Source organism: Corvus kubaryi, unplaced genomic scaffold, assembly GCF_017639235.1.
Source record: "Corvus kubaryi isolate FWS band 111438036 unplaced genomic scaffold, C.kubaryi_AGA036_p1.0 37385, whole genome shotgun sequence".
Lineage (NCBI taxonomy): Eukaryota > Metazoa > Chordata > Aves > Passeriformes > Corvidae > Corvus > Corvus kubaryi.
Genome location: NW_024581127.1, coordinates 8,079,132 through 8,087,826, shown reverse-complemented (window position 1 = coordinate 8,087,826; position 8,695 = coordinate 8,079,132).

Sequence of the window (8,695 nt, the reverse complement as noted above, 5' to 3'; positions counted from 1 at the left end):
TAGCTTTCCTTATGATGTTATCTGAGGAAAAATTGTTATTAATTTCTTATCTTGGCTTTCTTCACTCTGTTTATGTTAGAGATTAGTGTAAATTTTTTTTGCTCGCTCTCTAAATGGCAGTTTTTATCAACTGCTTTCTTTTTAGTTTCAGCCACCTTTTGAGGAGGATCAGAAATCCTAGTTTGCCATTTTGCTAAACATTTATCTTCTCGGGTACCTCTTTAATATGTGGCCACTTCTTTTGTCATGTGAAAGGACACTGAAATGTAATTACTAAGTTTAGACATTTTGCTTGTGTTCTAGCCTGTGATTTTGACCAGCTTTTCTAATGAAACAAGTCAAGATTTCTGTGTATGCAAAATGCTTTTGAGAGCATATATGAGGTAGTCCCTGAATGTTCAAAACTACAGAAAGTATGGTTTTGTTGCTTTAAAAGATGGAGGGGCAGAATTAATCCTCTTAAATTATTTTTTAAAAAATCTAAGATAAAATTATGTATTTACGAGATAGCTTTTGCTGGGCAGTGAGACAATTGGAAAGAAAGGCCAGTTACCACAGACTGAACAGACAAACTGTCAGATTAAAGTCATGAATATTCCTCATGAAGGTATCAACAGGCCAGTACACAGGAAACTTTCTTGCACAGCTTTTCAGTGAACAAGCCGGGACTTCAGCTGGCAAATGCCACTGTGGTTTGAACCTCAGCTCTGAGTGAAGAACACTCAAAACTTACAGGTGCAAGAAGATCGAGTGGACAGAGTCAGCAACTGGAGCAAGTGAAAAAATAAAAAAAATACTGCTGGAAATTAAAGGACTACATGAGCAAATTTAACCAGTCCTTTTGCCTTTAGTTTGAGAATTTAAATGGCCAACATTGTCACTATATAGTTACTGTAGAGCCTGCTGCTCGTCTTAACAAAGGTCTTCGAAGTAGGGGACTGATTTTTAGCCTGACACTAAAACAATTAGTACTACACAATAGTAATGGTGACTTCTACCACTGATGTGTATGCAGGAGGGGAGGTATCCTTAGCCTGCTGTCCTGGCTACCACCCATCACTGGCTATCTCCATTTACTGATTTGCTGATAATTTGCGATTGTTTCCTGTGATGACCTGCAGAGCTTTGCTCTAGCTGCACAGCAGAGTATTCCAGTAGATTCAATCCTGCAGAGCTTTTCCCAGCATGAAATATTGCCAAAGTCACAAAAGGCTTCAGGATCTTGTCCAGCCCTCTTAAATAGCCCCGTAGAAAATCCCTCCTCTGCATCCCCTTCCCTTATGGAATATGGACTATCCCTCATAATATTTGTGACCTAAAGCTGTGATTTAATTTTATTTAGTCTAATGTCAGTGTGAACTGGGCATTTTGACTAGAACAAAATGTCATCCTGCGGCCTTGGTAATGAAGCATTTTAAATAAGGAACAAACATCTCTTTCTTTTCACAAGCTTCTTTCTATCCTCTCAAAGCCAGCAGCTAATTCAGTTCTATTCATTACCTGTGAGAGAGGTAATTGCTTCCTTCACAAATCTGATCCTGTTGCTAAAGTGCTGATAGGCAGCTCTCCAACAGTACATTAGTTTTGGATCTACAGCAGCTGGCACGGCTGCCTTTATTTGCACAAACTCCAAGCATCACAAGGATGTCAATGATGTGACACCTCAAGAGTGTCAGCCAGATCTCCTGGATGGCAAAATCCATTCCATCTCTGAATTGCTGCTTGTCCAGCACCAAGAACAACAGTGAATGTAGTCTGTCACATCGCTCTCCAGTGTGTACAACCTTCACACAAAGATCTGCAGCTTCTTAAAGATAGCAGGAGCTTCTGACATGTCCTCTGTGTCCACTGTCTGCTGTCTGCCTGCTAGAACAACAGGGCAAAGAAAATCTGACACACTTCAAAGCCGTGTGCAGCTTTTGGAACAAACAAATCGGAGGCCTGTGCTCAGCCAAGAGCATATTATGGCACTGTATGAGAGCTACAAACTCCCGCCTGTTTGAGGAGGAGAATGGATTAAAGAATGGAATGCTCTTTCCCAAAGCAAAGCAGAACTAATTTTCAAGCACAATTCAAGTTATTAAGACGCTAAAAAATAATGGCAACTGTACATCCTGTTCCAGAAGCTTATAGCCTCTCTTGGTGACTGGTACATTGACTGCATACACTGTGTCATACATACTCTTGCACAATCCCGGGGATGACTTTTACACTGAGGTGATTGGGAACTGGGCCCTCTGTACTCCCCTTAAAGTGGAACGAAAAGAGGAAGAAAATGCAATAGCAATGGTTGTGCCACAGCAATAGGTAAGCCAACCTCCCCTTTTCATGCGGTGGAAGATTAAAGTTTACATTTTGTTATGTCTCTCCTTAGCTCAGCAGAGACTACGTTTACAACCATGTGAAGCACTTAATTTAGAAGTGGTTGTACTGCAAATATTGATAAATAATTTCATAGGCGCTCTTCCTCAGCTTTCTGGGTTACATCTTCCTGTGCTGCTGTCCCGGGAGAGGTGGTTCCGGGCTGTTTTATCCGGCCCGTGGACGCAGGCGGTGGGCGGTCTTGGGGAAGATGCGCAAACCCCCGAAGAGCCGCGCCCCTCACCGCTCCCGGCACAACACTAGATGGCAGCCGGAGTCAGGGAAACACGAGGAGGCCCGGAGTTCCCTTGCTTTAGCGAGCATTCCTTTTTCCACGCCTCACTTCCATCCTGCTCTGCTCCCTGTAGTTTTTATTGGATACAATAACTGAGAACTATTTAGAAGAATTATTCCAAAATTTTTTGAGGACTTTGGCTCTGTTTTTCTGTGACTTGAGAAGGAGTGTGAAATAGGACTTGTGCCAGCAGAATTAATATTCCCTCCTTTTCAGTGTTGAAGACCGGTATGTATCACAAAAGATCACAAATCTAAACTCTAAAATAAGATAAATGCCATAAAAATCCTTAGATTATACTGCATTTAAGGCTACAGTAATTTCCCCTGTGTTTTTTGCTGTCATAAATTAGGACATGCCTTTTTAAAAGCCTTTCTTTTAAGCCTACAAGATAATCTTCTGGGCACGCATGTATTAATCCATATGCAGATACAGCCCTGGGACAACAAACCCAGACACAAAAAAGGAGGTCTTAATGATTTTTGAGATGCAGTTGTTATGTTTTCCAAAGAGAACACAAGCTCAATATGTTGCCTCCAAATGTGTTGTGATGATGTAAAGGAACGATAGTAGCTGTGTCTGTATTTTCCCTGTACAATAGTATATTGAAACTATATTTTTCAGGATCTGCTCAAGCATGGATAGGTAACTCATCCCCTCATTTCAAGGTTTCACAGGTCTCTGTGCCACATCCTATAAAAAGTTTATTTGTATTTATGACCTTGCCTACAAAGGCAGTGGCCTAGAGGTTAAGTGCCAATGCATTACTGACGAAAGGCTCACTCTTTATCTCAGTGTGGCTGTTGAGAGGCATTGTCTCCCAGGAAAGGACTTTTCTCAGGAAAAGACTTTCCTGCCCTCCCTGTAACACATCTGGAGATGCCCTGCCAGAGCACACCATGCAGAACATAAGGACGCTGCCGAGTACCTTTGCACAGGCTGTTGGGGGGGCCCCAAGATACTCTGCTTCCTAAAAGCAAGTAGTGAAAGGAGAGGTGTGTCCTGTACTGTCTGCAATGCCCTTTAGTACAGGTCAGAGTGAATTAAAATAAGTTACTCTAGTGAGGATCAGTATGGTATATCTCCTTTCTACTATGACTTCTCTATGGTGTTGCAAGACAGCTACATTGTCCTTCCTTCCTCAGTTGCAAATTTCCCTTTGGACAAGAGAAAAGCTCCTAAAGCTGTTTCTGGCTGTGGGTGTCTTGGCTGAGGACAAATAGCTGTGGAAAGAGGGTCCCAGCTGAGATGTGTTGACCTGGGGATTGCTGTGGTGCGGGATCTTGGAGAAGGTAGGAGAGGGACAGGCCAACATCAGCAGGAACAGGAGATCCTAGTTTGGTACCGAGTTATATTAGTACCAGCAGGGAATGTTTCTAGTTTTAGAAATGTCATTCTTTTCCAGCTCTCATGACAAACAGGTATGATGACATCTATAGAGGTATTTAGAAAGCCTCTGTAGGGATTTTCAATTTTCTATAGTTTTTCCAGAATTAAAATAAGTAAGTTCAGGTGTAAAAGTTCATCAGGATGACTTTATTTATTATTAATGGCATAACCCTCAACTTTACTGGATGTTTGCATTGGCCTTTTGTAGGCAAGCAATCACCTCACTACTGAAAACTAAAAATAATAAAAACACCCTTTATTTCTGCTTCATTATACTTGAAATTGTGGTTACAGTTCTCAACAGTCCTCCAGCAAAACACATTTAAAAGAGAGTAATGGTTAATGTTATTAGAAATTCCTGTTTCAATATTTATTTAGTTGTAATTAGCAATGTGTTAGCTGTGTAAAAGTAAATTGTACCCCACTTCATCTGTGCACCTTGTTCAGCTCACTGTGTTGAAATGGAATTCATAATGACAAACTGTCATAGCAGGGGGAGGTTAAAAGCTTTGCTTCTGTAGGTACTTAGATGTTAATAGCAGTTCCCACTGAAAGGAAGCGGAAACCTGGACCTAATGGTTCCCATCAACAGTCATTTGTGTGGCTGGCACGGAAAAACACTGCTATTCAGTCAGATGAATCAATTAGTAGAGAAAATATGTTTTCCACCAGTACACGTTCCAGTTTAGTTAATTTCTCCTATCTTTTATTTAAATATCATGGGAAATTAATAATTAATAGACTCTGTCAGAGGGATTTCTTTCTGCCTCTTGTACCTGCCAACTGTTAAGCCTAATACTTGAGATTTTAGGAAATGCCACCCAACTGTATACTCTAGTTAGTTCCTCCAATTCTGCAGACTCTGTTACTAGTGTTTGTTTCTTCTTCCCAAAGTTTTCATTGTAATCTTCGGTGCATCTCAGCGGAAGTCAAGTGGATTATATCTGCTTTCTAATCCAGAATAGAGAGTTGATTGCCTAGGGTTTTTTTTAAATTTATTTAAATGAAAGAATTATGGACAAAATATTCAAAGGTTGGGAAGCAGAGAGAGAAATCACAACCCCATTCTCTCTCTCAGATAAACATTCTTCACTGGAGTTTTTTGGGATAGGATACCCTCCTCTCTTCCATTTCAGAATGACACAACTTCAAGAAGTGGAAAAAAAAATACCCCCAAAAACCCACAAAAGTATATCTCTTGATTTACTTGATTTACTTGACAGAGCACTAAATGAAGTTACTTCCAACTCCACACACAGCTCTGCTCCAGAAGGGTCTGTACCTACAGAGAGCCCTGTGGATCTGATGTAATCCATAGTAAAGCTTTTAGAGTGAGCTTCCTGGAAAGCAGATATTTGCATCTCTTTAAAAAATAATTTTATTTTAGTGGAACATCTATGAAAATAATTTAAAAGTCAGTTTTTCCAAAAATATTTAAAGCTATTTAATTGGCTTGACTTTCACAAGAAAAGGCACCATCTGCATAGAAGATGGAATTGAAGATAAGAAAGCAGGAAAAACTCAATTACGGTTTAACCTATAAAGAGACTAATAATTTTCTGAAAGTGGCATCAGTTACAATAAAAACCCCCAAATCAAATTACAGCTATTGAGATAACATAGACAGCAAATCAAATAAAAGAAAACAGATTTTTCTGCTCTGTTCATCTTTACCTGAGCATGCTCATTAAAAATTTGTTTCATTTGAAGGCTTTTTTTCTCCCCAATTCCTTCATATCTTCCAACATATGCATGATGACACATGGAGGCAGTGTCTCAGTTGTGTGACTCTTCCATTACGGTCTGTGAAAATTTATCCCTAGCATTTCCAAACACAGCACAGGAACTGTAAATCCACTCCCACCTGGCCTGTTGCAATATCTTCTATCAATGACTTCAGAGACAGCATGAACTTAATGAACTCAGGTGGCAACACCATTGACAGGATGCATTTAGTTTTGGAAAGGGCATGTAAAGGGGGGCTGGGAGGCTGACTTATGGTGACAGAGATCTTGCAAGCTAATGATAGAGAGCTTCTAGCTTTCCACTAGAAGGAAGATACTTGGGTAAACGGAAGATTCGTGCAGCAGAATTTCTTGGTTTGGTTTAATTTTGGCTCTCAGTTCACTTGCTTTTTAAAGCAAACACATTCACAGCAGGTACGTAGGTGGGCCTGAAGAGACCTACAGCAGGTACTTCGTCACGTTAAACTAGATTGTAGTTGATTCAATTTGAACTAATTAGGTGACTGAAGGCAGGGGAGGAAAGATGGGCAAGGTAGTTCTATGTGTAACTCTGCTGATTTCAAGCTGCCATATTCAGGAGACACAGAAATGACTCCAGATAGCACGAGGAGAAAATTCAATGCATCTATATCATACATATTTATTACCTAGTCAATATCCACATACATAAAGGAAAAAAAAACACATTTGGAAAAGTTAAATTTCCTGTACAAATTCATGTATGATAAAGTTTAAATTTTTAAACTTTAACTTGATAAATACTAATTTAACTATTACCCATCAATTTGCTTTTTTCATGGCTAGGCTAGGAGACCTTGTGCCAATTATTTTCTACTCATGACCACCAAAATGCTTTAAATCCCTGAGCCTCCACTTTTAGCAGTGACAAACCAACACCATGCCAGAGAAGAGGAGGTGGTTCTGGTAAACAGTCCCTTTTCCCCAGCTTCTGTCCCAGAGTGGACAAGTGTTCAGATCACCTGCTGCTTCTGGCCTTGCGAGTAGCTCAGTGCTCAGCAGCTGAACCCTGCAACACCACAGATCTGAATGAAGAGAACAGCCTCTTCTCAAACATCTTCAGTGGGTGACAAGCCATTTGATTAATGCAGCTGTATTTTCCCTTTCTTGAACCTCCTATGTGATCCTATCTGTAGTGGGATGTTACTGATTTTTACAGCTTCATGCACATCCAGCAAAACATTTTGCCACGTCCTTACCTGTAAGTTCACTTGTATTCCCAAAGGCACCATGGAGCATGCTTAGGGAAACTAAGCACGTGCCTGGGAATATGTCACAACCTGATGGGCTACCTGGCTTGTGGGTGGGTGGGGATCACGGCTGTGGTTTGTAGGACTCCATAATACATAAAGACATGGAGACTTTTATCCTCTAAACTTCTCTACCTTATTGCAGGTTAGCACAAATAGCACAAAAATCAATAATAGCAAGTTGATATGATTAATAAAGTGAATATATACACATATACATATATACATGAATATATACATATATCAAGCTATTAAAAATGATGATAAGAAATCAATAGCAATATCACTCATTAGTATGGCAGATAATATTACCAGAAGCCAATTGTGTAGCAGCAACAAAGGGGGTATATGTTATTACAGACTATTACAAATATAATTAGTGAAGAAACTTTTCAACACTGTAGCAGCAGACACACTTCAAATAGATTATTTCTATGGGTATATGATACTGGCCAGTATCAAGTGAATTATACAGATTTCAGAAGGGGCCAAACAATCCCAAAGGAGAGGACAAACTGACCCTGGAGGGGTACCCAACCATCCCAGAGGTGGTAGGACAATCCCCCAAAACTGTGCCCAAAGGAAGTCCAGTAAAATTATTACACAGGGTTCTCACTTTGGAGATGATCTGTGTCACCGAGCCTGGAGTCAGCCAGATATCCCTGGTGAGCATCCAAGTGCTCGCTGAAAGTTTGTGTGGGATTTAACCTGTTTGGGAAAGACAAAAAAGTGAAGCACGGAAAGTACTCAGAGACAGTAGCTTCACTTTGGTTGAAAATGCCTTTTAGATCGTAGAGGCATGAGGGGGTGTAGGACATCGCTACTTCAAGCAGCCAATACATGCTGTGAGTTTCCATTTTTTCACATGTAACAACCAACTGATGATGATGTTTGCTGTTCCTTTAAAAAGAACCATTTAAAAAGAGCCTTTAGAACCATTTTATTTTCCCAGAGTGTTTCCACTTTTTCAGACAATAAGTTGCTGTTACAGCTTCTTATTTTGGGGTCTATCACTAGTGTCTCAGGATGTCTCTGGTTTCCAGGTACCCAGCTGTACTTCAAAGATATCAGGTGCATTTCTCAAGCATGTTTCTCTTTCCCAAGCCCAGTTCCCTGTAGCACAGTTCCAGGCTGGCAGGATTTACTCTGTCAGTATTTTTCAGCAGAACATTTTCTTTTGCTCAGCAATTTTCATCCTGCCACTTTCATGGCTATGTTCCTATCAGGACATGCAATGACTTGAGGGTGTTGCTGGAGCAGAGCCTTCCATCCCAGCAGGCAGCAGTGCACATGCTGAGTCTAAGGAGGCAACACTGACATTTCTTTTTAATAACTGGATCTGCTGAAGCTCTCTTTTGTTATGTTCACTCATTGGAATTATTTTCTCTGTGTTGCTACTGCTTCTCTTGATAAATGCCTGCGTTTCTATATAACTCTTTTTCTCTCACAACAAACCCTTTTTTATGTTCTCTGCCATCAATATTCATTCTTTAATTAACATCACCAGAGACTAATAGTTGTCTCAGCTATGCCACAGCAAAGCAAGAAGCTTTAACATGAACCACAACAGCAATGCTGAAATTTAATTATGATTACAACTGCCAGAAACAAAGATAAAATATACAGATGAATAGTGA